This window comes from Panthera tigris, chromosome C2 (assembly GCF_018350195.1).
Source record: "Panthera tigris isolate Pti1 chromosome C2, P.tigris_Pti1_mat1.1, whole genome shotgun sequence".
In the NCBI taxonomy this organism is placed as follows: Eukaryota; Metazoa; Chordata; class Mammalia; order Carnivora; family Felidae; genus Panthera; species Panthera tigris.
In genome coordinates this window covers 16,073,496-16,082,883 of record NC_056668.1, presented here as the reverse complement: position 1 = coordinate 16,082,883, position 9,388 = coordinate 16,073,496, and the positions used below count along the sequence as shown (strand labels likewise).

The window sequence follows — 9,388 nt, the reverse complement described above, 5'->3', positions numbered from 1 at the left end:
ATAATTTAAAAAAATTTTTTATTCTGATTACAGTTTTCACCTAATGTATCAATCAAGATTCTCCAGATATACAGAATAAATAAGAGATACACAGAGAGAGGTCTGGTTTATAGAACTGGCTCATGTGATTGTAGGGGTTACAAAGTCTGAAATATATAGAGCAAGCTAGCAGGCTGGAAATTCATTTAAGAGTAGATGTTGCAGTCTTGAGTCCAAAATCCACAGAGAAAGCCAGATAGGCTGGAAACTCAGGCATGATTTCTATGTTGGAGTCTTGCGGTAAAATTCCTTGTTCTCCAAGAAACCTCAGTCTTTGCTCTTTAGGCCTTCAACTGATTAGAAGAGGCCCAGACACATTATGTAGAGTCATCTGCTCCACTCAAAGTCTACCAACTATAAATGTTGATCACATCGAAAAAACACATTCACAGCAACATCTTGGCTGATGTTTGACCAGACATCTGGAAACCATGCCTAGCCAAGTTGACACATAGCATTAACAATCAGTCATTATTCTCTTTTCTACTTTTTATTGCTATAAGTCAGCTTCTACCAGAAAAATCTTAGACACAAATCTGCTTACAGAGTACTTGTATGTCCCTGACTAAAAATATCAGTAAGTTAAGCCAAAAAATTGTCCTTATTAGCCCAGGTTTTTCTCTCTTGCTAGATGTTGTTATGGGTCATGGGGTTGACAATAATTAAAGATGCAAGGTACTAGCACATGAAGAGAAACAAAGAGAAACACCCATAGAAGAGACAGAAAGTCTCAAATTCAAATGTTTATAGGGATTTAGCATATGATGAAGGTGGCATATCAAACCAGTTTGAAGAAGTCTATTCAATAAATGTGTTGGGGGGCACCTGACTGGCACATCAGTTAAATGTCTGACTCTTGGTTTTAGCTGAGGTCATGATCTCAGGTTTGTGAGATTGAGCCCCGAGTCAGGCTCTGCACTGACAGTGAGAAGCATGCTTGCGATTCTCTCTCTCTCCCTCTCTCTATTTCTGCCCCTCCCCCACTTGCATGCACACTCTTTCTCAAAATAAATAAATAAATAAAACTTAAAAAATACATATTTAAACTTGTTGGAACTAAATAACCAACTAGAAGGAATAAAATAAAACAAAATTGGATCCATACCTCACATCTGATGCCAGGATGAATTATGAATGGATCAAAGATTTCTAAAGTAAAAAGTAAAACTATAAATGTCCTTTTTTAAAAAAAGACCTTGCAGTTATATAGAAATTCCTTTATAATTTTGGACTGCGAACAACCTTTCTAACTATAATTCAAAATCAATAAACTTGATATAAAAGGAAAAGGATGATAATTTGATGACATAAAACCGCATGGATAGAAATATCAAAAGCAAGTCAAAAGGCAATTTTGGTGAAAAAAATATTTGAAAGATGTCATAGAAGGCTAATCTCTCAGATACATAAAGATCACCTGGAAATCAATAAAGACCAACACAATAGAAAAACAGGCAAAGGAAATGAGCAGACAGTTCAGAAAAAATTAGTATAAAATTAGTTTAAATCATATGAAATTGTAGTTTCTGTATTTCAAAATTGCATGGAAACTGACAATTTCATATAGTACAAACTAACAGCTATTAAAACATATGAAAGAATGTTCAAACCAACTAGTAAAAAGAAGTGCAAATTTAAACATCATTATTGGATTGGCAACAAAAAAATTCAAAAGTTTGGAAACTCACCCTGTTAGTGAGGCTGTACGGAAATATGCACTCACATGTCATTGGTATTATCTTTAAATATATTTAAATATATCCTTGGAGACCAATTTGGCATATCTACTGAAATTACACTGCCTAAGGAATTCTACATTGGAGAATTTATCCTATGGCTATACTTATTCATGAGTAAACTGATGAGTGCACAATGTTATTCTTTTGAGCCTTGATTATAATAACAAAAGAGTGGGAATAAACCAAATATCAAGCAATAGGGACCAGTTAAATAAACAATGGGTCACTGATACAGTGACATTCTACGTACCTTGTGAAAAAGAAAGAGGAATTCCCTATATACAGATATGGTTAAGATCTCCAAAAAATATTCGGTTGAAAACAGTTGATTAAAAAAATACAGTGGGAAAAACACGATGCAAAACAGTGCAGACTGTGTGTCACCTCTTAAGTAAAACAAAAGGAATAAACATAAAACTCTTAATTAATATTTCTTTTATGCATAAAGAAACTCTGGAAGGATACTACATTAGAAATCAATAACACCATTTATGTAGAAAGGGGTTGGAACTACGTAGATTGGAGACTGAGATGAAATACATTTCCTTGTCAATCTTTGAATAATTTTGAACCAGGTGAATGCATTACGTGTTCAAAAAATGTAAAAGCAACCAACCAACCAATAAGTCTTGTGGCTGATTAATAAAGAATCTAGAGTAGATGTCCATTTATATTGAGTTATATACCAGTTCATCTACATAGTTTGTGAGGCCTAATGAAAAATGAAACAGTGGGGCCACTTGTTAAAAAATTCTTAAGAATTTCAAGATGTCAGCAACAGAGCATTAACCAAGTGGGTGACCCTCCTAAACACAGGGCGTGTGAGACTACAAGTCACACAAGAAGTTGGCCCTTGTTGTATACATGACCATACTTGCCAGCAGAAAGAACTCAAGATACTGTTGTAGTTCCCAAAGGAAAACAACTTGTTTCTCTAAAGTCCCAGGCAGCAGAAGTCTTAGAAAGTTTATTGTTAGGGTCAGGCGTAAGGCAGGGTAAAGATAGGAGTCAGAGGCTAAAAAATTTTAGCAGTCAAAGGCTTTATTTGGGAACTAAGGCCTCGGGCGGTTCCAGGGTTTAGGTCCGGGTGGGCCTTTTTCGCGTCAGGTTGTGCTGTCGCTCGGTGATTGGTTGACCTCCAATTCGTTCTGGCACGCTACTAGGGGCTTTTCGTTGGGTTGCGCTGGCAAGATGGCCGACCCCTCTACTGTGGTTCCAAGGACATCCTAACATTTATTTCCCCTGATTTCTCACATACTTTATGTCCTCATGGTTCCCAAGCAATTAACCCGAATATGCACTGATTTTAATCTAATGGGATTACAGTACACATTTTGGATTATAAATCTCTTCTCATCCAAAATGACAGAATCTTCATAAATGGTATTGTAGACAAGGTCAGGGTTTTTTCTGAAATAATCAGTTTTCATTTTACTGCACTCAGTTAAGTTGTTGAAACTAAATAAACCCCAGAGCCTAACGTGGTCCAAGCTCAGCCTAGTGTTGCAATCAAAGAACTGTAGTTTGGCAGCCAAAAAGTAATGAAAAAAACTTCGAAGGATTTGGGGGTTTCTTTTTTTCAGCCTTCTAAGGAAATGCCAAAGAAGGAAATACATTCTTAATACCCAGACAGACATCTTTAAAGTCCCCTCCATTACTGCCTCTGCCTCCAAGCATCTGGGATAACTTCGCGAAAGTCTCTCCCTGCCCACTACTCTCCATCCCACACCCACATAGGATTTTTCTTCTCTACTTCATTTCTTTCTACCATCTTCTTCTCGCATGTTCAAGTGTACATCATCCATGTCCATTTCTTGAGCACCCCATTACAGACATCTGAATAATTAAGGGCCAGACTGGGGTAGCAGGAACTTCCAGCAATGCCAGAATTTTTTTGCAGTGGCAAGAGAAGGGAACAAAGTGGTGCACACTCACAATTTTTGTCCCTGTTACAGTTATCAACACTGCTGTTAACAGAAGTTCTCACAAAATAAGCCCAGCATATTCCTGAGGAAAAGTCACAGCTGAAAATTGTTTGGGAATGGAGTAATGAAGAACACGTGTTCTAACAAGGTCTAAAAAAATGAAGTCAACATTCTAAATGAAATGTCTGTGAACCAGATTTTTTTTTCCTCTAGAGCCTCTATAATCAGAGGCTCTGATAAATTTACTTGGTCTTCTGTGCAATCCAAATGAGCCCATGGACTGCCCGTATGGCACTCTGGTACCACTGAAGTTTAGATAAAGGTACTACATTTTTTTTAAAGTGCAAAAAACAAAAACAAAAACCCTTAAACATTTTGTAATTCAAAATAAAGATGACAGCCAGATTTTTTTTTAACTAACAACAAAATAATTCCAGTAACCAACTTGAATATGTGACATAATTTAAAATGTTGAAATCATTTTTGAATGTTGAAAATATTTGTAAATATTAAATCACTTTACATTTTTTTTAAGTTTATTTATTTATTTTGAGAGTGACAGAGACTGCACAAGTGGGAGGAGGCAGAGAGAGAAGGAGAGAGAGAGAATCCTAAGCAGGCTCTACACTGTCAGCACAGGGCCCAATGTGGGGCTTGAACCCACGAACAGTGAGTTCATGACCAGAGCCAAAACCAAGAGTCAGACCCTTAACTGACTGAGCCAGCCAGGCGCCCCTAAATCATTTTAAAATGTATGTTCCAACAATGATAAACTCTGTGGTAAAGAGATCATGGTACTTGGTAGGCTAATGGATCATAAACCAATAATCCTGTTCAAAAGTCTTAGCACTCAGAACCCTTCATAATTTTAAGCTAGAGAGGCACAGAAAGAATGATTCTGCTACCAGGCTCAACTATGACCACACCACCTGAACACACTGCCCTTATCCCTGCATACTTACTAAGGGAAGGTGTGGGGAGAAAACTACCGTTTGTCAGGTGCCACATGTCCAATTCTAGACACTTTACATATCATACGTAATTCATGTTTCTCAAAATACCCTGAGGGTTAAGTATACATAAACCAGGGTTGTCATTTAATATACAGATTCCCAGGCATTGCCCCCTGGAAATTCTGATTCAGATGTGCCGGGTTGGGGCCCAAGAATCTGTGCTTTTAACAAAACCTACTCTTGACTGCAATGCTGTGAAATGATGGTCATTATTCCCGTCTTACAAAAGCAAGAAAATTGAAGTACTGAGAAATTAATTTTCTAGGACACCCAAGTGCACAAGGTGTGCGTTCGGTCTCAGGGAAGTGGGTTGCGAAGCCAACTTTATCACTACAGCATGCCACAGGCAAATAAAACTCCATCTGCACACTGTGCCTGCAAGAGTAGCCCCAGTGTATGTCTACAGCAGCTCTAGCTCCCTGTGGCCTTTTTTCCCTTCCCATCACCTGCTCCCGATACCCAGCATTACAGGCTCTTGCATTATACTCCTCGTTCTTAAATAGAATTTTGCCTAGTAGCTTGAACAAAAAGACAAACTAATGAGTACCATATGATATTTCCTAATTGTCTCTAACTATACCTCTATAAAGGGAAAAAAAAAAACAGTTGGTTAAAACCAAAACGTTTGGAAATTATAACTAGCAGTTTCTAATAGACAAAACTTGTTAGGAATCTGGAGGCTTCCCTTAGCTGAGTTGTTTCTCAGACAAAATACAGTCTCAAGTCTCTGGACCCTTCAGCTGCATAATATCTCCATAGATTCATCTGCATGACTTTACATTGTTTTATTTAAAAGTTCTGCTTCCTTATCTTGGAAGCTAGTGTATTTTTAGGTGCTACATGCCTTAAAAGTGTATAACTATGAAAAATAACGTGACGCTGAAACAAGCAAAACCTTTGTCACAAAGTTGAAACTGAAGTTGTCCAAGAACTCAGCCAGTAGTACATAGTGTTTCTGCCCATTCTGAATCCACAGCAGTTTTGTGAGCTCTTATCCCTCATTTGTTTTTGAGTACACATATCAGTATGTACTGTGGCGCAGTGTCTGTTTTCCAAAAATCCAGAAACATGAGTCAGCTGTTCGACTATTATCTACAAATTTGGTAAAGTACTGTATTCATGGAATCCGAGTGTGTTTTCCAGGAATTACATCTCCATGCCTCCACACTGACTGTCCTCATTGGCATGTGAGGCTTCTGAAGTGTTCGTTTCTTTTCTAAGGGAAGTTGACAGGATAGTTAATTATGGGCTCTCATTTATTCAGAATGGTTGTACAATGCAAGGATTTAATACATTCAATACTCTGGTTAATGTAAAATGTCATATACCATGTGTAACATAACTGTAACTTAAGAATATCCTTTTAACTCTGTAAACTTGGTAAAAAAAATCATTGTAGGAGCCTCTTATGGGATGAATTGTGTCCCCTCAAGAAAGATATGTGAAGAAAAATAAAAGCCAGGAGGTGGTTCAAGATGACATCATAGGAAAATCCTAAACTCACTTCCTCCCACCAACAAAAGACAACTACGGTCACATATAGAACAGTTTCCTCTGAAAAGAATCTGAGCTCCTGAACATCCACAACAAAAGATATAAAAAGGCCACATCAAGGCAGGTAGGTGAGGCAGAGATGTGGTCTTACCAAAAAAACCCACCCTCGCATGGGAATCCACAAGCAGGGGAGATCTCACAAATATGGAACCTCTCCATGAAGAGTAAGGGCTTTGTGCCCTGCATCAGGCACCCAGCCCTGGGAACCTGCACTGGAGAGACAAGCTCCCAAAACGTCTGGCTTCGAAAACCAAAAGGGCTTGCTTCCAGGAGAACCATAGGGTTGCAGAGAAAGAAGATTCCACTCCGAAAAAAAAGTCTCACATGCAGACTCACTGGCCCCAGAACCCAGAGCAAAAGCAGTAGTTTGAAAAGAACCAACACAATATGCAATGGAAATTTATTTGCTAGTTTTAAAGCTTCTGCCAGAGGGGCAAAGTCTGCCGGGAATCTCTCCAAGAATGAAGACATTGGAAGGCACCATTTTTAGACTGTCCCTCTACCTTGCGGCACCAGGGCTGGTAGATGCCATTCTTGCACTCTCTACCCTGCTTGCACCCTCCCCCTGCCCCCGCCATATCGCTGCTGCAGCACTACCGTAAGCCATGGATGAGCACCCTGTCCCCCACCCTGTGCTGCTGTTGTGGCCCCATCTCCCAGGTCACTCTCATCCACAATACAAAGAAACAAGAAAAATCTCAGGGTGCATGGGTGGTTTAGTTGATTACATGTTCAACTCTGGATTTCAGCTGAGGTCATGATCTCATGGTTACTGAGATAGCACAGAGCCTGCTTGGGATTCTCCCTCTCCCTCTCTCTCTGCCCCTCTCCAAACTGCACTCTCTAAATAAATAAATAAATAAATAAATAAATAAATAAATAATCTCAAATAAACAATCTAACTTTATAACTAAAGAAACTAAATAAAAAAGAAAAGAAAAACCCATATCCTTCTCAGAAACTCTTCCAAAAAATTGAAGAAAAAGAAACTCTCCCAAACTCATCTTATGAGGCCAGCATACCCTAATACCAAAGCAGATAATGATCACACACACACACACACACACACACACACACACAATACATGCCAATATCCCTAATGAACACAGTTGTAAAAATCCCCAACAAACTATTAGCAAACCAAGTTCAACAATATAGTGAAAGGATCATATACCACAATCAAGTGGGATTTATTACAGGAATGCAAGGATGATTCAATATCCACTATTCAATCCATGTGATATATTACATGAAAGATAAATATCGTATGATCATCTCAACAGATGCAGAAAAAGCATCTGACAAAATCTAACATCCATTTATGATAAAAACTCTCAAAAAATGGGTATAGACAAAACATACCTCAACATAATAGAAACCATATATGACAACCCCACAGTTAACATCAAACTCACTGGCAAAAAGCTGAAAGCTTTCCCTTAAGATCAGGAACATGACAAAGATGCCCACTCTCACCACTTTTATTCAACATACTATTAGAAGTCTTAGCCAGAGCACTTAGGCAGGAAAAATAAGTAAAAGGTATTCAAACTGGAAAGAAAAAAGTAAAACTATCACTATTTGTGGATGACATGATTTCACTTATAGAAAACCCTAAAGACTCCACCAAAACAAAATATTAGAACTAATAAATGAAGTCAGTAAAGTTTCAGGGTAAATCAATATACAAAAATCTGTTGTATTTTTATATGCTAACAATGAACTATCAGAGACAGAAATTAAGACTACAATCCCTTTTATACTTGCATCAGAAAAAAATAAATAAAATATGTAGGAATAAATTTAACAAAGGTGGTAAAAGACCTAAATTCTGAGAACTATAAGACTGATGAAAGAAACTGAAGACAATACAAATAAATGGAAAGATATTCCATGCTCACAGATCAAAATAATAAATATTTTTAAATGTTCATATTACCCAAAGCAATCTATAGTTTCAATGCAATCCCTATCAAAAGTCCAATGACATTTTTCACAGAAATAGAACAATCCTAAAATTTGTATAGAACTATAAAAGACCCCAAATAACTAAAGCAATTTTCATAAAGAAAAACGAAGCTGGAGGTATCATGCTCCATGCTTTCATGCTACACTACAAAGCTATAGTAATCAAAACAGTATAGTATTGGCATAAAAACAGACATACAGTTCAATGGAATTGAATAGAAAGCCCAGAAATAAAATCAAGCATATATGGTCAGTTCATTTCCAACCAAGAGGTGAAAATATACAATGGGGAAAGGATAGTCTCTTCAGTAAATGACGTTGGGAAAACTGGATAGCCACACACAAAAGAATGAAACCAGACCACTATCTTACACCATCCACAAAAATTAACTCAAAATGGGGTAAAGACTTGAATGTAAGACCAGAAACCAGAAACCTCCTACAAAAATACATAGACATTAAGCTTCTTGACTTGGCTCTTGGCAATATTTATTTGGATTTGACTTTAAAGGCAAAGGCAACAAACTAAAATAAACAAATGTTGGGACATCTGGATAGCTCAGTAGGTTGAGCGTCCAACTCTTAATTTTGGCTCCGGTCATGATCCCCCATGAGATAAAGTTCTTCATTGGGCTCCACACTGAGCATGGAGCCTGCTTGAGATTCTCTCTCTCTTTCCCCCTCTGCCCCTCTCTCCTACTCAGATACTTTCTATATATATTAATTAAACAAATGAATCTACATCAAACTAAAAATCTTCTGCACAGTGAAGGAAAACACAAATAAAGAGCAATCACCTTCTGAATGAGAGAAGACATTTGCAAATCATGTATCCAATAAGGGATTAATATCCAAAATATATAAAGAACTCCTACAACTCAATAATGAAAAAAAATTAATTAAAAATGAGTAGAGGCTCTAAATAGACATTTTTCCAAAAAAGACATACACAGATACCAACAAGCACATAAAAAAGATGCTCAGCATCACTAATCACCAGGGAAATCCAGATCAAAACCACAATGAGATATCATCTCATACCAGTCAGAATGGATAATATCAAAAAGACAAAAATCACAAGTGTTGGCAAGTATACGGAGAAAAGAGAACCCTCGTGCATTGTTGGTAGGAACATAAATTGGTGCAGACA

General features: G+C 37.5%; 1 long non-coding RNA gene across 1 annotated transcript in view; it reads right to left on the bottom strand.

Moving 5' to 3' along the window:
* The window catches only part of LOC107180835, a 211,450-nt gene that overhangs the window by 137,860 nt on the left and 64,202 nt on the right, over window positions 1-9,388 (bottom strand). The window lies entirely within an intron of this gene.